At 41.6% G+C, this 23,094-nt stretch overlaps 1 protein-coding gene across 1 annotated transcript in view; it reads left to right on the top strand.

Annotated features, from left to right (window-relative positions):
- Positions 1-10,696, top strand: part of ESF1 (ESF1 nucleolar pre-rRNA processing protein homolog) — an 82,225-nt gene extending 71,529 nt beyond the window's left edge. The window contains exon 16 of the transcript XR_014235374.1: positions 6,299-10,696. The gene's annotated coding sequence lies outside the window, so the exon portion shown is untranslated. The remainder of the gene's footprint in view (positions 1-6,298) is intronic.
- Positions 10,697-23,094: the final 12,398 nt, after the last annotated feature.

Here is a 23,094-nt window from a genome sequence, read left to right as displayed (position 1 = left end):
GTAGTTTTCTTTCTTTGTGACATCTTTGTCTGGTTTTGGTATCAGGGTGATGGTGGCCTCGTAGAATGAGTTTGGGAGTGTTCCTCCCTCTGCAATATTTTGGAAGAGTTTGAGAAGGATTGGTGTTAGCTCTTCTCTAAATGTTTGATAGAATTCGCCTGTGAAGCCATCTGGTCCTGGGCTTTTGTTTGTTGGAAGGTTTTTAATCACAGTTTCAATTTCAGTGCTTGTGATTGGTCTGTTCATATTTTCTATTTCTTCTTGGTTCAGTCTCGGCAGTTTGTGCATTTCTAAGAATCTGTCCATTTCTTCCAGGTTGTCCATTTTATTGGCATAGAGTTGCTTGTAGTAATCTCTCATGATCTTTTGTATTTCTGCAGTGTCAGTGGTTACTTCTCCTTTTTCATTTCTAATTCTATTGATTTGAGTCTTCTCCCTTTTTCTCTTGATGAGTCTGGCTAATGGTTTATCAATTTTGTTTATCTTCTCAAAGAACCAGCTTTTAGTTTCATTGATTTTTGCTATTGTTTCCTTCATTTCTTTTTCATTTATTTCTGACCTAATCTTTATGATTTCTTTCCTTCTGCTGGCTTTGGGGTTTTTTTGTTCTTCTTTCTCTAATTGCTTTAGGTGCAAGGTTAGGTTGTTTATTCGAGATGTTTCCTGTTTCTTGAGGTAGGCTTGTATTGCTATAAACTTCCCTCTTAGCACTGCTTTTGCTGCGTCCCATAGGTTTTGGGTCATCGTATCTCCATTGTCATTTGTTTCTAGGTATTTTTTGATTTCCCCTTTGATTTCTTCAGTGATCACTTCGTTATTAAGTAGTGTATTGTGTAGCCTCCATGTGTTTGTATTTTTTACAGATCTTTTCCTGTAATTGATATCTAGTCTCATAGCGTTGTGGTCGGAAAAGATACTTGATACGATATCAATTTTCTTAAATTTACCAAGGCTTGATTTGTGACCCAAGATATGATCTATCCTGGAGAATGTTCCATGCGCACTTGAGAAAAATGTGTATTCTGTTGTTTTTGGGTGGAATGTCCTGTAAATATCAATTAAGTCCATCTTGTTTAATGTATCATTTAAAGCTTGTGTTTCCTTATTTATTTTCATTTTGGATGATCTGTCCATTGGTGAAAGTGGGGTGTTAAAGTCCCCTACTATGATTGTGTTGCTGTCAATTTCCCCTTTTATGGCTGTTAGTATTTGTCTTATGTATTGAGGTGCTCCTATGTTGGGTGCATAAATATTTACAATTGTTATACCTTCCTCTTGGATCGATCCCTTGATCATTATATAGTGTCCTTCTTTGTCTCTTATAATATTCTTTATTTTAAAATCTATTTTGTCTGATATGAGAATTGCTACTCCAGCTTTCTTTTGATTTCCGTTTGCATGGAATATCTTTTTCCATCCCCTCACTTTCAGTCTGTATGTGTCTCTAGGTCTGAAGTGGGTCTCTTGTAGACAGCATATATATGGGTCTTGTTTTTGTATCCATTCAGCCAGCCTGTGTCTTTTGGTGGGAGCATTTAATCCATTTACATTCAAGGTAATTATCGATATGTATGTTCCTATTCCCATTTTCTTAAATGTTTTGGGTTTGTTATTGTAGGTGTTTTCCTTCTCTTGTGTTTCTTGCCCAGAGAAGTTCCTTTAGCATTTGTTGTAAAGCTGGTTTGGTGGTGCTGAACTCTCTCAGCTTTTGCTTGTCTGTAAAGTTTTTAATTTCTCCATCAAATCTGAATGAGATCCTTGCTGGGTAGAGTAATCTTGGTTGTAGGTTTTTGTCCTTCATCACTTTAAGTATATCCTGCCACTCCCTTCTGGCGTGCAGTTTCTGCTGAAAGATCAGCTGTTAACCTTATGGGGATTCCCTTGTGTGTTATTTGTTGTTTTTCCCTTGCTGCTTTTAATATGTTTTCTTTATATTTAATTTTTGACAGTTTGATTAATATGTGTCTTGGTGTGTTTCTCCTTGGGTTTATCCTGTATGGGACTCTCTGTGCTTCCAGGAGTTGATTAACTATTTCCTTTCCCATATTAGGGAAGTTTTCAACTATAATCTCTTCAAATATTTTCTCAGTCCCTTTCTTTTTCTCTTCTTCTTCTGGGACCCCTATAATTCGAATGTTGGTGCGTTTAATGTTGTCCCAGAGGTCTCTGAGACTGTCCTCAGTTCTTTTCATTCTTTTTTCTTTATCCTGCTCTGCAGTAGTTATTTCCACCATTTTATCTTCCAGGTCACTTATCCTTTCTTCTGCCTCAGTTATTCTGCTATTGATCCCATCTAGAGTATTTTTAATTTCATTTATTGTGTTTTTCATCGTTGCTTGATTCCTCTTTAGTTCTTCTACGTCCTTGTTAAATGTTTCTTGCATTTTGTCTATTCTATTTCCAAGATTTTGGATCATCCTTACTATCATTATTCTGAATTCTTTTTCAGGTAGACTACCTATTTCCTCTTCATTTGTTAGGTCTGGTGTGTTTTGACCCTGCTCCTTCATCTGCTGTGTGTTTTTCTGTCGTCTCATTTTGCTTATCTTACTGTGTTTGGGGTCTCCTTTTCACAGGCTGCAGGTTCGTAGTTCCCGTTGTTTTTGGTATCTGTCCCCAGTGGGTAAGGTTGGTTCAGTGGGTTGTGTAGGCTTCCTGGTGGAGGGGACTAGTGCCTGAGTTCTGGTGGATGAGGCTGCATCTTGTCTTTCTGGTGGGCACGTCCACGTCTGGTGGTGTGTTTTGGGGTGTCTGTGGCCTTATTATGATTTTAGGCAGCCTCTCTGCTAATGGATGTGGCTGTGTTCCTGTCTTGCTAGTTGTTTGGCATAGGGTGTCCAGCCCTGTAGCTTGCTGGTCGTTGAGTGAAGCTGGGTCTTGATGTTGAGATGGAGATCTCTGAGAGATTTTTGCCGTTTGGTATTACGTGGAGCTGGTAGGTCTCTTGTGGACCAGTGTCCTGAAGTTGGCTCTCCCACCTCAGAGGCACAGCCCTGATGCCTGGCTGGAGCACCAAGAGCCTTTCATCCACACAGCTCAGAATATAAGGGAGAAAAAAATAGAAAGAAAAAAAGAGGATAAAATAAAATAAAATAAAGCTATTATAATAAAAAATAAAAAAAATTATTAGGAGTAAATGTATTCAGAAAAAAATTTTTTTTAATTTTTAAAAATAGATTTATTAATTTTTTATAGTAAAAAATAAGAAAAAAATTTTTAAGAAAAAAATTTATTAAGAAAAAAATTTTTTAATTTTTTAAAATAAAAAATATGAAAAAACTTATTAAAAAATTTTTTAATTTCTAAAAATAGAAAATACGCAAAAAATTATTAAGAAAACATATATTAGGGAAAAAAAATTTTTTTAAGTAAAAAAAAAAAAAATGGACGGACCTAACCCTAGGACTGATGGTGAAAGCAAAGCTATACAGACAAAATCTCACCCAGAAGCATACACATATACACTCACAAAAAAAGGAATAGGGGAAATTAATATATCCTGCTCCTAAAGTCCACCTTTTGAATTTGGGATGATTCGTTGTCTATTCAGGTATTCAACAGATGCAGGCACATCAAGTTGTTTGTGGAGCTTTAATCCGCTGCTTCTGAGGCTGCTGGGGGAGATTTCCCTTTCTCTTCTTTGTTCGTACAGCTCCCAGCGTTCAGCTTTGGATTTGGACCCGCCTCTGCATGTACGTCGCCTGAGGGCGTCCGTTCCCCGCCCAGACAGAACGGGGTTAAAGGAGCAGCTGCTTCGGGGGCTCTGGCTCACTCAGGCCGGGGGAGGGAGCGGTACGGAGGAGGCGGGGCGAGCTTGCCGCGTCAGAGGCGTCGTGACATTGCAGCAGCCTGAGGCGCGCCGTGTGTTCTCCTGGGGAAGTTGTCCCCGGATCACGGGAGCCTGGCAATGGCAAGCTGCACCGGCTCCCGGGAGGGGCAGTGTGGAGAGTGACCTGTGCTCACACACAGGCTTCTTGGTGGCGGCAGCAGCAGCCTTAGCGTTTCCTACCAGTCTCTGGGGTCCGCGCTGATGCTGCGGCTTGTGCCCGTCTCTGGGGTCCGCGCTGTTAGCCGCGGCTCGCGCCCGCCTCTGGAGTTCGTCTAGGCGGCGCTCTGAATCCCCTCTCCTTGCGCGCCGCGAAACAAAGAGGCAAGAAAAAGTCTCTTGCCTCTTCGGCGGCTGCAGACCTCCTCTCCGGCTCCCTCCCGGCTCGCCACGGCACGCCAACCCCTTCAGGCTGTGTTCACGCCGCCAACCCCCGTCCTCTCCCTGCGATCCGACCAAAGCCCGCGCCTCAGCTCCCAGCCCCGCCTGCCCCAGCGGGTGAGCAGACAAGCCTCTCGGGCTGGTGAGCGCTGCTCGGTGCTGAGCCTCTGTGCGGGAATCTCTCCGTTTTTCCCTCTGCGCCCCTGTTGCTGTGGGATCCGCGCTGATAGCCACGGCTCGCACCCGTCTCTGGATTTCATTTAGGCAGCGCTCTGAATCCCCTCTCCTTGCGCGCCGCGAAACAAAGAGGCAAGAAAAAGTCTCTTGCCTCTTCGGCAGCTGCAGACTTTTTCCCGGACTCCCTCCCGGCTAGCACCAAAGCCCGAGCCTCAGCTCCCAGCCCCCGCCCACCCCAGCGGGTGAGCAGACAAGCCTCTCGGGCTGGTGAGTGCTGGTTGGCGCCGAGCCTCTGTGCGGGAGTCTCTCCGCTTTGCCCTCCGCACCCCTGTGGCTGCGCTCTCCTCCGCGGCTCCGAAGCTTCCCCCCTCTGCCACCCGCAGTCTCTGCCCGCAAAGGGGCTTCCTAGTGCCTGGAAACCTTTCCTCCTTCACGGCTCCCTCCCACTGGCGCAGGTCCTGTCCCTATTCTTTTGTCTCTGTTATTTATTTTTTCTTTTACCCTACCCAAGTATGTGGGGATTTTCTTGCCTTTTGGGAGGTCTGACGTCTTCTGCCAGCGTTCAGTGGGTGTTCTGTAGGAGCAGTTCCACGTGTAGATGTATTTCTACTGTATCTGTGGGAAGGAAGGTGATCTCCGCATCTTACTCTTCCGCCATCTTGCCCCTACTCTGCTCTTTTTTTTTTTAATGGCTGAAGAGTCTGCGGTGATATCCCCTTTTTCATTCCTAATGTTGGCGATGTGTGCCTTTGCTATTTATTTTTGGCTAATCTGGACAGAGGTTTATCAATATCATTGAGCTTTTGATCTATTGAAAAACAAGCTTTTGATTTCCTTCATTGTTCTCTATCACTTTTCCATTTCCAATTCCTGCGGAAGTCTTCCCGCAGCTCACCAGCAGCCAGATTCCTAGCATGTCCCATTAGTGTCGCACCTCGCCATCCAGTTGGCCACAGCTGCTCTCTCTCACGCGAGGTGTAGACCTCAATCCCAAGGGAGGAAGGGGCTCTTCCACATTTGCTCCTTATTTGAGTGCTGTGCCTCAGCCATAAGTATAGTGGCTGTAACCTACATTTGTGATTCCTGTGTCCTTTAGAGTTCTCTTTTTCCCTTAGTTACCCCCTTATTTGTCAATCCTGTTACTCTAATGCCCTGTTTCAATGATTAATTATTTAAACTTTCTTTGTTCAAATTTTCTCTCTTTTTAAAAAATATTTATTTATTTGGCTACATTGGGTCTTAGTTGCGGCCTGCGGGGTCTTTCGTTGCGGCATGCAGGCTCTGTTGCAGTTTGAAGGCTTCTCTCTACTTGTGTCGCTCTGGCTGCAGAGCACGCATGCTCAGTAGTTGCAGCACATGGGCTCTCTAGTTGTGGTGTGAGGGCTTAGTTGCCCCACGGCATGTGGGATCTTAGTTCCCCGACTAGGAACTGAGCCCTAGTCCCCTGCATTGGAAGGTGGATTAACCACTGGGCCACCAGGGAGGTCCCTGTTCAAATTGTTTCTGTTTCCTGATTGGATGCTGACACCCAAAGATATTGTGCAAAGGGAATCTACTCACCTGAACCATATTGGGTCCTGAATGATCTTTCTACTCCTTTTTTTTTTTTTTTGGCCGCACCACGCTGCTTGTGGGACCTTAGTTCCTCGACCAGGGCTTGAACCCGCACCCAGTAGTGAAAGCGAAAGCACAGGGTCCTCCTAACCACTGGACCCCCAGGGAATTCCCAATCCTTCTATTCCTAAATCTATATTCCCATGCTCATGAGGCCCAGCTGTCTCACTCTTCCAGATCATGCAGGTTCCCTTGAGTCCTGACCATTCTGGTTACCTATTTATAACAAACCACCCCCAAACTTTGCAGCTTGAAACAACCACAATCATTTAGTTTTTCAAAACTATTCACTTTGCATAGGGCTCAGTGGGGAAGGCTCATATATTCTCCATGTGGCATTAGCTGAGAACTGGAGGATTTGCTTCCAAAATGCCTCCTTCATGTGACCTGCAAGTCAGTGCCAGCTGTTGAGCGGGTAGCTGGGTTCCAAGGTGAGTGAGATGGAGATTCTATCACGTTCTATGATCAAGACTCAGATGTCACATAGTGTCACTCCTCCCATCCATACTTAATTAGTTAAGGCAGTCGAAAAGGTTTTCCCAGGTGAGGGGATATAAACTCCACCTCTTAATGGAGGAGAATGGCGAAGTCCTGGAAAAGTCTGCATGTCCAGAAATATTGTTGCAGCCATCTTTGGAAGATGAGACCTGCTGCACAGGCCACTTAATGAAAATCTCCCCCACACATTAAAAAATATGTATATTACAATTACAATAAGTGCTCCATTCTTTGAGATCACCTAAATGAGTCTGTAGTCTTTGCAATCATAAGAGTATAAGTAACAGCCCAAATCAGCAGAGAAAACTCTCCACCAGCAGTTGGACCATAGTAGACAGGATCATTAAGAAGGTCAGACCAGGAGAAAGGTTATACATGCTCCTCAAGGGACTTTAAGTGACTATGGATGAAACAAGTGGTTGTTTCCCAATGTCTGTTCTTTCCATCTTCCATAGTAATAGAATCCTTTAGTTGAACATAGGGCTTTCCAGAATAAGACAATTTTACCCATCCTCCCTTGCAGCCTGGTGTGGAAGCAAATTACAGCTTCTAGGGACCTTCCTTTGAAGTCATCAGACTAGTAAATTTTGCCTCTTACCTTCTTCCCTTCTTTCACCCAACTGCCTGGAATGCAGATGTAATGGCTTAAGTTCCAGCAGCCATCTTGGACCCTGAGGACAAAAGTCCATTATGTAGAAATAATGTTAAGTTCATTATGTAGAAATAATGTCATAATAATAAATAAAAATTATGTAGTAATAATAATAAATCCATTATGTATACTGGTACATAAAGGATGGTAAGCTGGAAGGAGCCAGAAGCCCTGAGGACTTGGTAGAGTACAGCCACCATATAATCCATAGACTGTCTTTTTTGAGACATCTATGTGAAAGAAAAATAAAATACTACCTTGTTTAAGCCACTGTTTTCTCAGGTCTCTGTTACTTGCTGTTCTACCTATATCCTAAAACAAAGACGAATACAGTGGTGTTGGGTTATAGTCTTTATGGACTATTTTGCCCTATTTTGCAGATCATTTCTCCATATTATTAAGGAAACTCTTGATATTACATTATAGTCAGGGTGCTTGCAGCTTGAGAGTGCCAGAATAGGGTGCTCCATCATGTAAGTTTCCCAGATTTCTGGATATGGACATGAGTCAAGAGAAGTGAGACAAACCCCTTAGAAGGCAACTGGGACCCTTTGTTCCACCAGCCCCATTGACATTAGAGTTACAAACTCTATATTCAGCATCTCTGGGTTCACATTATCACTTCCTTGAAAAGTTTATGAAAAAGGAGTTGCCAAGAGTAACCAGAATCAGGCACATGGGAAAATGAAAAAGTATGAATGAAAGTCTGTGCTCAGCCTGAAGTATGGATTCTGCATTACCCCAAAATTGCCAAAATGTGGAGATGAGAACTCCACGCTGTAGACAGTGCCAAAGCAAATAGACTAACAGATTATATTATGTTGAGGAAAGTTGTGAGAAATGCCAGCTTTGGGGTTATGAGCTGTTTCCATGAATTTTTAAAAATTGAGTCATTATCTTTCATACTACACATGCTCTTGTATTGAGTAGCCAGTCTTGAGTTTTTAACCCTTTTTACTAATATCTGAAATTAATGAGAAGTGTCTTTTCTTTTAGACTAGTAAGAAATAATATAATCCATCATATTTCAAAAAGTTCATCTGATGAATAAGGTAAGAAATGGCCAAAAAATTACACTAAATTTTAAAAATCTTTCTGGAAAAATCATTAAACTAAACCAAGAATTAGTTAGGAAAGACCTTTAAGTTAGAAATGGAACAACTCTAAAAGATAGGAAAAGTTTAATCTGACAGCAGCTCATTATTAGACGAAAGAGAAACTCTGAAAACAATGATTTGATTTACGTATGCTCTTCCATTTGGATCTATTATAAATATTTGTTCTAGGACAATTTTAGGGTTCTTCTGGAGAGCTCCAGCAGTATCAGAAACCACCTAGGAATTGTTATGTTTCTTCAGATTTCTTTGGATTCAACTGAACCTCAATTCTCCCATCCATTGCCTTAGGATTGTTGCAAGAAACATAAAACAATTCAAACTAATGTAAGCAAAAATTTTTTTAAATGTGAAGGCGGATTTTTTATTCCAAGGGCCCTGTGGGATCTCATAGCACTGAATCCAAAGGTGGAAAGCAATCAGTTCTCAGGAAGAGACTGAGAGCAGGAACTAGAGAATGTCCTCAGAAACTCTTCTTTGCGCGCCTCTATTTTCTTCTGTTCACCTTGTTTTACTCACAATGATACCAGCAGGCCTCTCTCCTTAGCCCACTGGGCAAGTGGGATAAGATGACCCTGAGGCAGGAGATAGATGGGCTCCAGGTTAGGCATTTACAACTGGTCTCCTGTTTACATTTCTTGGGGGCAGGAAAAAGGTGGGCTTCAGGCTGGACACTTACAACTAGACTCCCATTTGCACTTCCTGAGACAGGAGCTACGTGGGCTCCAGGTTAGGCATTTACAATCAGCCTCCTGTTGTCTCCTGAGGACACTTTAAGATAACAGTCCTGGCAGGGACAGAGAGGGGCTAAACCCCGTTGGAGTAAGGATCAGGAGGTCATAGATTTCCCATCCCTGGGGCAAGGGAGACACTGCACATGCGCAGAAAGGCCCCTTGTGGTCAAAAAGGAGGGGCACCACCCCAGAATAGGTGATGCCACGGCCCCCCATAGGCCTCTGGGCTGGGATCCATCTTGGAAAAAAGTTGTGCACGCATGGTGGGGAGGGTCCTAGGGCAGGTCAGGTGTGGAAAAAGAAACCAGATAATTGGTCAAAAGTAAACCCGGAAGAACCACCCTGTATAAATAACTTAACCGTCTCTTTGCTGCGCTCCTCCTCATTAGGGTGGACGCCCACATCTTTCTCTCTGGTGTGCATCTCTGCCTTGTTTCTGTCTTCCCTAAACAAATTGCTTCTCTGTGTGCTCACCCACTTGTGCTGTGTCTCTAATAATAAACTTTGTGCCTGTTTTTACAGATTTTACGTCCTTGAGAAATACATTTTTCAATGGGGGCAAGGGCCAGAGGAATTTTGCTTCTAGCCTCTAGCTCCTGGTGGACTGGCTGCTAGGATTCCTGGTTTTCATCCAGGCTACCCAGGTTCAATTCCTGGACAGGGAACTAAGATCTCGCTTCACGCCATCGCCCACTGCTGTCTCTCCGAGGTCAACCCCATCAAAGTTTCCACATTTTAAGTTACAGGTCCATTTTTTATGTTATTAAAAGAAGAAGGTTTTGCCTTGTGTTCAAAATTCAGGAATGAATTTGGAATTTTTCATTGTGATACTATTAAAATAAAGATAAATTAATCTACATGATTATAAATAAAGATAAATTATATTATAAATATAAAGTACTTGTGAATATTATATACCAACCAAAACAATTTAAAAAAATGTTTTATACTATTATGAGTTACATGATAATCTAAAAGATGTTCCAAGCATTTGAAATAGCTAAACTACAAAGGATCCTTAATGTCTATAAATAGAGAGGAAAAGATTAAACCTATTGGCAATAGAAGAAGTTTTATCCTCTGTAAGTGAACAGTGATATTGCATTAAAAATCTGGGAAAATGTATTCACGTGGAATCTTTTTTTCTTTAACCTTTTTCTTGATGGAAAGGAATAAAGTTCTAAACAGATATTCAGCATTTTTAAAGGAGGAACTTCTACGTCTGATCTTATTTTTCCAGGAGTTAAAAAAGGAACTTAGACTTTAAGAAAGTTGCACAAATTGCTGGTAACAGTGATTGCCTCTGGGGGAAAGGGGAGACTTACTTTCACCTGGATACCTTTGTATATGGCTTTGTTTTACAATACATCACTTTAAAATTTCTTTAAATAGTCCCATCTCTAATAAAGAGACATGTCATAATAATTCTGAACTGGACCCTTTTACTATAAAGGACATTATTGGGACGATGGCAGAACTTGAATGGCCTAAGGATTAATTGGCAGTGATGTATCAATGTTAATTTTGTACTTTTGATGGCTGAATTTTGGTTATTTAAGAGAATGTCTTTGTTTGGGTGATGAGGCATCATGTTGGGAGCTTGCTCTCACATGATTGAGGGACCAACAAATATCTTTGTACTGTCTTGCAAATTTTGTGTAAGTTTGAGATTGTTTCAAATAAAGAATTTTTTAAATTATTTTTTTAAAAGTCTAAGTTCTAAATTTCCAGAGAGACAATGTGATTGTGTTCCCAGCTTGTGTTCCCTGCTCACCCATCAGCTATGGTCAACAAGATCCAGTTTCTAAAACGGAAACTGGGGGATTGCTCCAGTGGACGTCTGCTGCACCAGTGATACCTGGGTCACTAGTTTTGTACTGTTGGAGTTTTTGGTAACCCATCAGTATTTCTTAATTAACACTGTTAATTAACACTGTTAGTTCTCTGTCTCTTTTCTCTTTGGGGAAGTGGGGAGGGGTGGGGACTGGACATATGAAATACAACAAGAATCCAAGACTAGCTTCAGAGAAGTATCCAGTGTAAAACTCCAGGCTGTAGACACAGTGTAATGACTGCTGCTCTCCTGGTGAAAATCCCATTCCAATGACTGCAGTGTTTCACCATAATTTTTTTGTCTGTTTATTTTTACTCAAATATAGTTGATTTACAATGTTGTGTTAGTTTCAGGTGTACAGCAAAGTGATATATATATATAAAACTGAATCATATATATATGAATATATATATATATATATTCTTTTTTTTAACCTTCTCTTCCATTATAGGTTACTACAGGATATTGCGTATAGTTTCCTGTGCTCTACAGTATGTCCGTGTTGGCTATCTATTTTGTATATAGTAACGTGTATCTGTTAATCCCAAATTCCTAATTTATCCCTCCCCCCCACTCGTTGGTAACCGTAAGTTTGTTTTCTATGTCTGTGAGCCTATTTCTATTTTGTAAATAAGTTCATTTGTATCATTTTTTTAGATTCCACTTATAAGCGATATCATATGATATTTGTCTTTCTCTGTCTGGCTTACTTCACTTAGTATGGTAATCTCTAGGTCCATCCATGTTGCTGAAAATGGCATTATTTCATTCTTTTTTATGGCTGAGTAATATTCCATTGTGTATATGTACCACAGCTTCTTTATCCATTCCTCTATCAGTGGACATTTAGTTTGCTTCCATGTCTTGGCTACTGTAAATAGCACTGCTATGAACATTGGGCACCATGATGTTTTATCAGATTCTCTGCCCTGGACAAGAACTAGCCTTGACAGTAGATAGTTTTATTTTATTTTATTTTTTGTGTCTAATATATATATATTTTTAATTTATTTTTTATTTATTTGGATTGTTTTTGAGTATTACAAAAATGAGAAAGTCACCAATGTTTCTTCATTAATTCATAGCACTTAGGTGACCATGGGTTGCACTTTCCTCTGCTACCCCATCGCCACTTAGGTTTTCTTTAAGGGCTTCCTTTTCACCTGCCTAGGAGGGCCAGACACCCCTGCACAGCAGGGATTTTCCTGCTCTTGGCTTTTAAAGGAAACTTTTCAGGAAATCAAAATCTTCACTTGCCATGTTTCATCACTACTAAAATATGTTTAAAATTATCTGATATAATCAGGTATGGCCATTAAAAACTACACGCACAAAAAATGTCTTTACAAGGTGGAAAGATCTAAATACCTTCTGAAGTGCTTCCTTCCTGCGACTTAACTGCAGAAAATTTCCAGGCAGTTTCTAGCATTTATATATATTCTCTTCACTTTCAGAGGGATGGGAAATGAAGTAAAAGTAGTGGGTACTTTTGTACCATCCTCAGAACCAAGTCTTTATTGTCCACAGGCCACTAAAATAGTGGTCCTGGTCACCCTATTTCTGGCCCTCCATCTTTGGGGCACATGGCAATGAACTTTCCCGTACCTTTTGAAGTTATATGTGGCCATAGGACTTGCTTTGGTTAGTGAAATGTAAGCAGAAGAGAGAACCAATATAGAATCTACTACCTTATCTTCGCCCTTCCCAGGGTCATTCTAAGAACCAGATCAACAGCCAACCCATGTAGTTCATGTAAAAAAGAAACCTTATTTTAAGCCACTCAGCTGGGAGTTATTTGTTTTGCAGCATGACCTCGCCCATCCTGTTGGATGGAGATGCCTCATTGCCCCAACCTCGACCCTTTGGGACTCAGTACCCTTCCTCATCCCGGTCTTTTATACGTATCTACAAGGAAGACCTCTCCCTCCCCTGAGAACTTGATTAATGTTTTTGGGTTTTTGTGGGGGCATCACCTATTTAATTTATTTTTAATTTTTATCGAAGTATAGTTGATTTACAATGTTGTGTTAGTTTCAGGTATACAGCAAAGTGAATCTGTTATCCATATACGTATAGCAACTCTTTTTTTGATTCTTTTCCCATATAGGCCATTACAGAGTATTGAGTAGAGTTCCCTGTGTATACAAGGTCATTATTAGTTATCTATTTTATATATAGTAGTGTGTGTCAATCCCAATCTCCCAGTTTATCCTTCCCTGCCCAGAGAACTTGATTAATGTTAAAAGTTATCCATTATTTATTATTATTGTTTATATTAATTCGTTTTTCTTGTACTGGCCTACTTGTAAGTTATCTACTGCTGTCACATCAGATTATATCCTTCCTGTTGGGACAACCTTGCTCGTGACTTGGAGTGAGGGGTTACGTTACACTGTGGTGGGCAGATGTTGGGATGTGCTCTCAGTGCTGCATCATTGCAGTACAATATCCAAAGGTTTGGAAAAATAGGACTCTGACCAGACCAGCAGTTAGCTTTAGGATCCACGACAGATAATGGGGGTGCCCACCGAGATGAGTGTGTAGGAACCAGTGTGGCGGTTAAGGGTGTAGAATTTAGAGTCAGGAAATCTGGTTTCGAATCCCAGCTCTGCCACTTACTACTAACAAGTGATTTAGGGCCAACGATTTAACCTCTTCAGGCCTGATTTTTCACCTTCAATATAGTGTTACTCACAGTACCTTGCTTTTAAGGATTAAATGAAATAATGTTCGAAAAGCCCCTTAAATATTGCCTGACACACAGTGATTGTTCAAGAAGTCTTAGCTGTTATTCATCTTATTATTATTGTCACATTCCAGAAAATAATCCCTCCTCCCCCCTCCCCCACCCCAACTCATTCCATTTTGACATAAAATGGGTAAATCTTTTCTTGGAGTTGCCCTTGATTGGGAGCATGATTTTGCCATTGGTCAAAACCAGTGCCTCTGGAGGTACTTTTATATGAATCCAAATGTGAAACTGCTGGTCAAACTCATTTAAGATCTTAACTTAGTATTGTTGGATGGTACAAGATAAGAAAAAAAAGAAGCTTTACGGGAATTCCCTGGCGATCCGGTGGTGAGGACTTGGCGCTCTCACTGCCGGGGCTGGGGAACTAAGATCCTGGAAGACGCGTAGCTCGGCCAAATTTTTAAAAAAAAGAAGAAGAAGCAGCTTTACATTTTAGATCTAGAAGCTAGTAATATGGACTAAATAATGGCCAAGGGCTCTACCACTGTAGAAATAAATATTTTGGAAGTGTATCAGATGTAGCTCTCCCCAGCTCCTTGGTATCCGTAATTTGGCTGGTGAGATTTGGGAGCTAGAAAGACAGATTGACAGGGCTGGAAGGTCTTTTCACTTATTGTGATTGGCTGTTCTGAGAGCTTGCCTTTCCTCTTTGACCACCTGGAGAGAAGCTCTCCTGGCCTTCTCCTATCTTCAGATGATGCTGATTCCCTCCAGTTCATCTTTGGGCAAAGCCAGAGGTCATTTCTGGTTCAGTTAGGGTTCCTGGGTTACAAGCAAATGAAGAGATTTATTGGCAGAATAATGCATAGCTCGTGGATTCAAAGGAAGAGCTAAACTTTCCAAATGATAGGACCCAGGTGCCTCTAGGAATCTCAGTCAGCAGTAGCTTGAGAAACATCTCCCAAGGATGCCGCTGCTAGTTGTCTCAGAAACAACTGTCTTACATCTTGGCAACTCTACTCAAGGAGCAATTTTCTGGAACAGAAATGTGATTGGTCCAGCTTGGGTCATGTGAATCCATCTATCCCACTCTTTTGGACCCTACCCCTCACTCACTGGGGCCAAGGGCAGGTGCGTGAAGGTTGGATCTATTTCTAGCAGGAGAAGGCAGAGGGGTTGAGCAAACCAACCTAAGAGTCCCTTCGTTTCTTTCTTCCTTCTTTCCTCCCTCCCTCCCTCTTTCTCTTCTTTTCTTTTCTTTTCTTTTCTTTTCTTTTCTTTTCTTTTCTTTTCTTTTCTTTTCTTTTCTTTCTTTCTTTCTTTCTTTCTTTCTTTCTTTCTTTCTTTCTTTCTTTCCTTCCTTCCTTCCTTCCTTCCTTCCTTCCTTCCTTCTTTCTTTCTTTCTTTCTTTCTTTCTTTCTTTCTTTCTTTCTTTCTTTCTTTCTTCCTTCCTTCCTTCCTTCCTTCCTTTTTTCTTCTTCCTTCCTTCCAAGCAAAAAAGGATGGGTCATTAGAAAAACAAGATGAAAAACAAGACTATGATGTTCTTCTTTGTTGTTTTTGATTAAACCTCACCAGCACTATGTTGTGTCTAGAGTCACTGATGCAGCTCAGGGAAGCAGTGTGACCAGAGGGGCTTGGAAAAGCAGAGACTACCTGAAAACATTCCCAAACTCCAGAGAAATATTTTTTGTACTTAAATATAGTTTAATGTGATTTTATTATATTTAAAAACATTGTTCTGGGAAGGGTTCATAAGCTTCACAACATTGCCAGGAGGCCACAACAGAAAAAAAAAGTCAAGAACACCTTGATCTGGCATGTTACAGAGGCCTCTCCGCCAGCTCCCAGGATCCACATGGTGTGCAGGGTCTATAGCAGCCCCCCAGCTCTTGCCCTAAGCCCAGGCCCGTTGCTGAATGTGTAAGTCAGACATGCAGGATTATAAGATTACAGGTCAAAACCACAAGAGGCTTTGATTTTTTTTTTTTTTTTTTGAAAGGAATGGGTTGGATTTGAGGCTGATGCTTTTTTTTTTTTTAATTTATTTATTTTATTTTTATTTTTGGCTGTGTTGGGTCTTCGTTTCTGTACGAGGGCTTTCTCTAGTTGTGGCAAGCGGGGGCCACTCTTCATCGCGGTGCGTGGGCCTCTCACTATCGCGGCCTCTCTTATTGCGGAGCATAGGCTCCAGACGCGCAGGCTCAGTAGTTGTGGCTCACGGGCCTAGCTGCTCCATGGCACGTGGGATCTTCCCAGACCAGGGCTCGAACCCGTGTCCCCTGCATTAGCAGGCAGATTCTCAACCACTGCGCCACCAGGGAAGAGAGGCTTTGATTTTTAAAATAACTGAAAGAGATGAGACAGAGATGAACAGCTCCACATGATTTCTATCACTCTCGCCTTCTGAAATTAAACACATTGTTTCCAATTAATTGTGACAGTTGGCTTTTGTCTTCCTTTTGTACATTTGGGGATTCCAAAAATAACCTCACTCAGCAACACTGACACACATTTTTAATAACCAAGGTGGCTGAAGGACAAAATGCCCTGCTGTGTGATGTCCCTTTGATGTGTGACTTGGAAGTCCATCCCAGGATTTCACCCTTTTCCCCTGTGTCTTTGGCAAGGAGGGAAGACTGGACAGGGTAGAAAGGAAGGAAGATGAGAAATGGAACAGCTTATCAGCAGTTGGCATTGATGGCATTGACTTTTTTTTTTTAACATCTCTATTGGAGTATAATTGCTTTACAATGGTGTGTTAGTTTCTGCTTTATAACAAAGTGAATCAGTTATACATATACATATGTTCCCATATCTCTTCCCTCTTGCATCTCCCTCCCTCCCACCCTCCCTATCCCACCCCTCTAGGTGGTCACAAAGCACTGAGCTGATCTCCCTGTGCTATGCGGCTGCTTCCCACTAGCTATCTATTTTACGTTTGGTAGTGTATATATGTCCATGCCACTCTCTCACTTTGTCACAGCTTACCCTTCCCCCTCCCCATATCCTCAAGTCCATTCTCTAGTAGGTCTGTGTCTTTATTCCCGTCTTGCCCCTAGGTTCTTCATGACTTTTTTTTTTTTTTTTTTTTTTTAGATTCCATATATATGTGTTAGCATACGGTATTTGTTTTTCTCTTTCTGACTCACTTCACTCTGTATGACAGACTCCAGGTCCATCCACCTCACTACAAATAACTCAATTTCGTTTCTTTTTATGGCTGAGTAATATTCCATTGTATATATGTGCCACATCTTCTTTATCCATTCATCTGTCGATGGACACTTAGGTTGCTTCCATGTCCTGGCTATTGTAAATAGAGCTGCAATGAACATTTTGGTACATGGCTCTTTTTGAATTATGGTTTTCTCAGGGTATATGCCCAGTAGTGGGATGCTGGGTCGTATGGTAGTTCTATTTTTAGTTTTTTAAGGAACCTCCATACTGTTCTCCATAGGTGAGCATAGAGTCAGAGGCAGATTTGCCAGGCACCTTTTGTGTCACCAAGGCCCAGCAGGAAACTATTCATCTCAGATGGTTCAGATGAGGAGGCCTCACCAGGGAACAATCAAGGGGCAGGAAAGCACTCAGAGCAAAGCAACAGTGGGGAGCTGTGACCTGCCATTTTCTGGAGGGTTGCGGGGAGGAAACGGAGTTACAGGAGCTCAGGACAGAGGAAGCCACGCAGCAGGGACTTGTCCCTGGTGAACTGCTGGTGTGGAGACAAGCCTGCTCCTAACATTCGTGGAACCCAGGCCGTTACAGACAGGTTAATGTTCAACAACCAGCTATCCAGGAAAAAAAAATAGCCCTGATTTGTAGTGTTCACTGATTTACCTGCTGTAAATACACCCACTATGACGATTTCAAGCTACCAACCTGATGTCAGAGAACATGGAGTTGGGAAGAGATGCCTACAGTTGGTTACAGATCCATGTGAGCTGCTCCAGCACACCACTGGGCTGGAGAGAGCTCCATGGGACCCACATGCCATACACCTGAATATTTAAAAGTTACAGAGCAAGATTACACACTATGTGTGTTCTGCCCTCCAACTTTGATAGTCATAGTAAATATCCATAGGAAAGATCCATATTAAATTGATCCTAGTGCACCATTGAGATTTCGTGCATTAGCTAGGGTTCTCCAGAACCAATAAGATGTGCATATATAATAGAGAAATATATTTTAGGGAATTAGTTCATATGCCTATGGAGGTTGGCAAGCCCACAGTCTGCAGGGCAGGTCGTCAGGCTGGAGACCCAGGGAAGAGGCGAGGTTGTGACTCAAGTCTGAAGGCCGTCTGCTGGCAGAATTACCCCCTTGCTCAGGGGAGTCAACCTTTTGTTCTATTCAGACCTTCCACTGCTTGGATGAGGCCCACCTACATTATGGGGGGTCATGTGCTTTACTCAAAGTCCAGCCATTTAAATGTTAGCCTCATCCAAAAACACCTTCACAGAAACATCCAGAACAGTGGTTGACCAAGTATCTGGAAACCGTGACCCAGCCAAGTGGACACAGAAAATTAACCATCACATGGCTCCTTAAGATGGAGGCACTCGTTCTGGGAGGATGAGGTGCTGACAGCTCACAGCTGAGCCCCTCTCCGGGCACTGCCCTCTGCTGAAAGGGGCTCCCTGTCCAAAATCACACCACACCCTCCCCACCCAGGGCGTGTCGAGGTCTAAACGCCAGGCCCCTTTGCCTCGAGTTGGGACAAGACTAAAGGGCCAGCCCTGATACTGAGCTCCCCGTCGGGTCAGCTGAGGTGTCATTTGTGACCACGTCCAGTTCAACTTCTCTTTCTGCCCAATCCTATCTCCCCCGCAGCTGTCCCCCGGGTCCCCCCCAGTAAACTTCCTGCACGCAAATCTCCATTTCAGAGTCTAACACAGCCTGCTTCCTCTAACTCAGGGGTCAGCACGTTACAGCCTGCAGGCCAAATCCAGCCCACTGCCGTCTTTTGTAAGTGGTATTGGAATACAGCTCTGTCCGCTCATTCATGTGTTATCTATGGCTGCTTTACACTACACTCAGTAAGAGCTGCAACAGGAACTCTCTGGCCGACAATGCCTAAAATATTCACTATCTATCTGGCTCTTAACAAAAAAGTTAACAACTTGCCCCCAAACAGCAAATATACCTTTATAACCACAAAATGAAGAACACGTGTAAACCTGTTGTTTTCATATAACTGAAAGTCAACAGAGTATTAAAGACAATTAAATTTAATTATGATTCCATATGATTGGTCTTGTGTTATGGCCAGCAAGGTTTGGATAAGTAATAAAATAAAGATACAATCAATTTATAAAGTATTCCCTATATATATTCCATAAAATTAATTTCTATCTTAATTTCAGCAAACTCACTATGTTTTATTATCTAGATTTCACATAATTTATATTTTGTTGATAGTAAAGATTAAAGGATTAAAGCTAAAATACAACTGTACTTAACATGTCAACAAATTTTCATAAAACTTGCAAAGTAAATGTAAAATAAAAATTTTAAATTATTTTTTCATATTTTGCTTCAGAAACGTTTTGTTCTAGAAACTTCAAAATGTGTTATATTTCAAAAACTAAATGAATTATTAATTACTTTCAAAATTAAAGAAAAACCGTATAAAGGTCAAATTCATATTTAACGTTTTTAAGTTTAATAGAACCTTTAAAAATATTTTTATAACACAAGCCTATTCGCAGTTTTAACATTTGACGTTCATCCAGTTGCCAAATGTAGAGAATCAGTATCATGCCTCACTCAGGTGACATCTAGGCTGTATATACACAACATGAAATATTCCTTGGCCACCAGGTGAAAGTGTTGCAAGTACCATCCTACATATACAGAGCATGAATTGGAACACCCAAAGAGAAGCAAGAAAATACATACTGAGCACTACCAGAAAACAATACTTCATTATTCAAAAACCTATTGCATTTCTAGGAGGAGAAGAATCTAGCAAGTTAATTAATGTGTTTTTTTTTAACCTAAGGGCTCTGCCATCAAATTCTCCTGCACTTCAAGCATTGTCTGCACTGATGGTAGTGCTCTCTCCCAAGAAACAGAGGTGCCCATGTGTCTTTTAATTTTTTTTTTTTTTTTTTGGCTTGTGTCTATGACCTGTGTTGCTCTATAAAGTATCAGGCCCCTGGGTCTGGGACTCACCACTATTCCCTGGGTCTAAGGGCAGTACTACCAGTGGCTTCCATTGGCAAAACCCAACCAGAAGCAGCTACAAAGAACTCCGGTCAGCAAAGGCCAGATTGCCAGGCACAGAATAGGGCAGGGAAGGGTGAAGAATGGATGGAGTGGTGGGGGTGGGGTGGTGTGGACGAACACAGAATATCCTACAGCTATTTACCCTGTAGAGCTAGTCTGTGGGCCAGTGGAAATTGTCATGTACGTCACCTCTGGAACGTGTGCTAAAGGTCATTGACCTGATCCTATTTCATGCTTCCATAGTAACCCACCTCTCATCACAAGAGAGTTGAGCATTTAGGTTATGTGTCACTTCAACTCATTCCCAAACAAGACTTAGACTTTTATTCATAGCAGAGTTAACCCAAAAGGCATCCAAAGCCCTCACCCAGGTGCAGGGTTGTATGGTTTTTATTATTCTTTCTTTTACTATATAATAAAATCATAAATCGCAACTTTGGGGATATGAAGATAAACACATTTTTAAGGCCACAGAGTATGTTGATTTAAGAAACAGTAGTGACCTGGTTCAATCTTGTGGATTTGCCAAATCGGTCTGAGAATTTCTGAGGTCTTTCCAGAAGAGTGCCTTACCCAACTGGAAGTATTTTCTCTACCTTATATATGTGGAGGGCAGGGAAAAGATTATTGCTTCACTATCAAACAAACATTCTTTTCTACTCAAATGGTGTTCATTTCCTGAAGGGGAAAAGAAAATTAGTATTTATGAAATGTCTACCAAGTGATTCATGAGAATTTACTTTTATTGAGTGTCTACCAAGTAAGTTAATATTTATTATGTCTAAAAAAGCATCTCCGGGGAGAGAGAAATAAAGTCAATCAGCCAGGGTGGAGGGTCATCATATACTCAGCCCAAAGCCACTGTTTGGGTTGATTGGCAACATCCTGCCTAACAAGCAATTGGAGAGAGTCGGGCATCAAAGAGAAATGAGATGGAACAGAATAGGCAGAAAGCTACAGCCATGAGCCACCACGAAACTCTGCAGACAAAGTGGCTGCCAAGTTGTCTTTCCTGTAGTTGAGACCCTCAAGGTTCCCTGGCATCCTTACATAACTCTCTTTTTATATATATATATATATTTATTTATTTGGTTGCACTGGGTCTTAGTTGCGGCAGGCGGCTCCTTAGTTGCGGCTCTCTGGCTCCTTAGTTGTGGCATACAAACTCTTAGTTGCGGCAGACATGTGAGATCTAGTTCCCTGACCAGGGATTGAACCCAGGCCCCCTGCATTGGGAGCACAGAGTCTTAACCACTGCGCCATCAGGTAAGTTCCCATAACTCCATCTTTACTTGAGTTAGCTCGGGGAGATTTCTCTTCCTTCCTACTTGTTGTTTTCTGAGACAGTCAAGTGGTGTCAGTTCTTAACAACTTTGTTGATAATTTTACCCATGACATGTGGGTTTATTGAAAACACCCCATTTTCACACACACACACAAAAATTGTGTAAGTCATTCTAGGAACAGATAAAACTTTGCCTTTAACAGAATTCTCAGTCGCTTTCCTTGGATTCTGTACAATGAATCTAATTTCCTATAGTTTTTCAGATGTGAAAATAATAGTGACTAAAGCTGAAAAGTTAATTTAAATACCTACCTGTTTCCACTTTAGGGCTATTACAAATAGTACTGCTATAAACACTCTTGGTGTCTCTATGGTGGACATGCACAACGGTTTCTGCTTGGTACATACCAAGAGGGGATATGCTGGGTCCCTAGAGATACATGTTTTTAGTTACATCCCTCAGAGCAATGGAAAGTGATGAAAGCAGCCCCAGTAATGGACAGAGGACAGGTGGTTAGCTTCACAAGCCTTGCCGGACTCTTGACAGAAGCTACCTGAGGATAGGATTTAGGCTGATGCAGAAAAGATACAACTTTTTAATTTTTAAATTGTGAAACTTCACCAGGAGAAGAGATTCAGGAATCTCAGAACTGAGCTCTGCCTGGAACAAGCTAAGCCTCACTTCATTTCACTGTACATCATAACATCCAAATTCACCATCAGTAGGTCCCATTATATTTACTTTTTCTGCTTGGAAAATTTAGAGCTGGGTGTTTGGCTCTCAAAGTCTCTTTCATTGTTTGCTTTAGCATTAGATTTTGCTCTGGAGAGCAGAAACTATTTTTCATAATTTATACCTTTCCTGAGCTTTTTGGGTCAAAGATCATAAGCTGGGAGTTGGCAACACAGAACTAGAAATACCATCTCTATTAGGGTTGCTGTGGGGTTCTGGAGACTCTGTGCTTACCGTTGGGTTGTATTTCTGTACTGGGTTCTATTTCAACATCCAAGGGTGCATTAGGCAGGATAAGCTGTTCACTGAAGATCTCTGGAGGCACCAACATTTTTTCCGTCTGAATATTTTTCCTTCTGTATAGTATTCATTCTTCCCTAAAAGACATCAAGCAGCTGCCCAAGAGAGCACAGGCCACTGATTTTTTAATAACTCTGAAAAACAAGTAGAGTAAGCATTTTTCCTCCCATTTCACCACGGGGGAAACCTGAGACTCAGAGAACTTATGTAAGTTTCCCCAGATCACACAAATAGTTCATGGCAGAAGTGGGATTAGAAGTTAGGACACCTCTCTCTTTGTACTAAACCACTGTGAAATGCCCCAAAACAGCATTAAGGCATGCTGGGTCCAGATTATCTCACCAAGCTACATCACTAGGCACGACTGTTTTGCCTAAATCAGTCATATTATTTCACAGTATTCATTAAGGTCTAACCATGGGCAAGGTACTGAGACCTATTTTAATAACTGCTCAAGGTGAGCCAAACCATCATCAAACTGTCATGTTCATAGACACAGTGATATCTGATCTCTCCCACAGGTCAGCTTCATTAGCTTCTCATGGGTGATAGTTATCTGTCTGGGTATGTTGGAGTCCTATTTAATAAAACAGCAAAATTTCTCTTGAAAGCGTTTTTAGAAAAATGTTCCTTGAAAGTCCTTAAGGAAAGTTACCTTTGAAAATCCTCCAGAAACACGCCACATTGGAGACTGACCTACCCAATAAGTGCTGCTCTGTCAGTTCTTCCTCTAGCCATTCTGTTCCTTTTGTTGAGTACGGGTTACAGCAGTGGCTGGCGTAGGGCCATCTTAATGAAATGCATACTAGAATCATATTATGCTTGGTGAGAGGTTCACACCTTGGGAGGCTGAGAGAAGAGTTTTCACTCTGGCATCTCCAGTAGAGAGTGGATTGGTGGGCAGAGCCATACAAGCTCTGTTACTGTCCTCTTGTATAAGCTAAGTGTCCATGTGATGCAACCCCTCTGTGTTCAACCTCTCCCTGAAACTTAGGCCACTCTTTTCCTCTCATTCCTCA

The sequence above is a fragment of the Balaenoptera borealis genome, assembly GCF_965194805.1.
Source record: "Balaenoptera borealis genome assembly, chromosome: 16".
NCBI classification, from domain to species: domain Eukaryota; kingdom Metazoa; phylum Chordata; class Mammalia; order Artiodactyla; family Balaenopteridae; genus Balaenoptera; species Balaenoptera borealis.
This window is presented reverse-complemented; position numbering and strand designations above follow the sequence as displayed.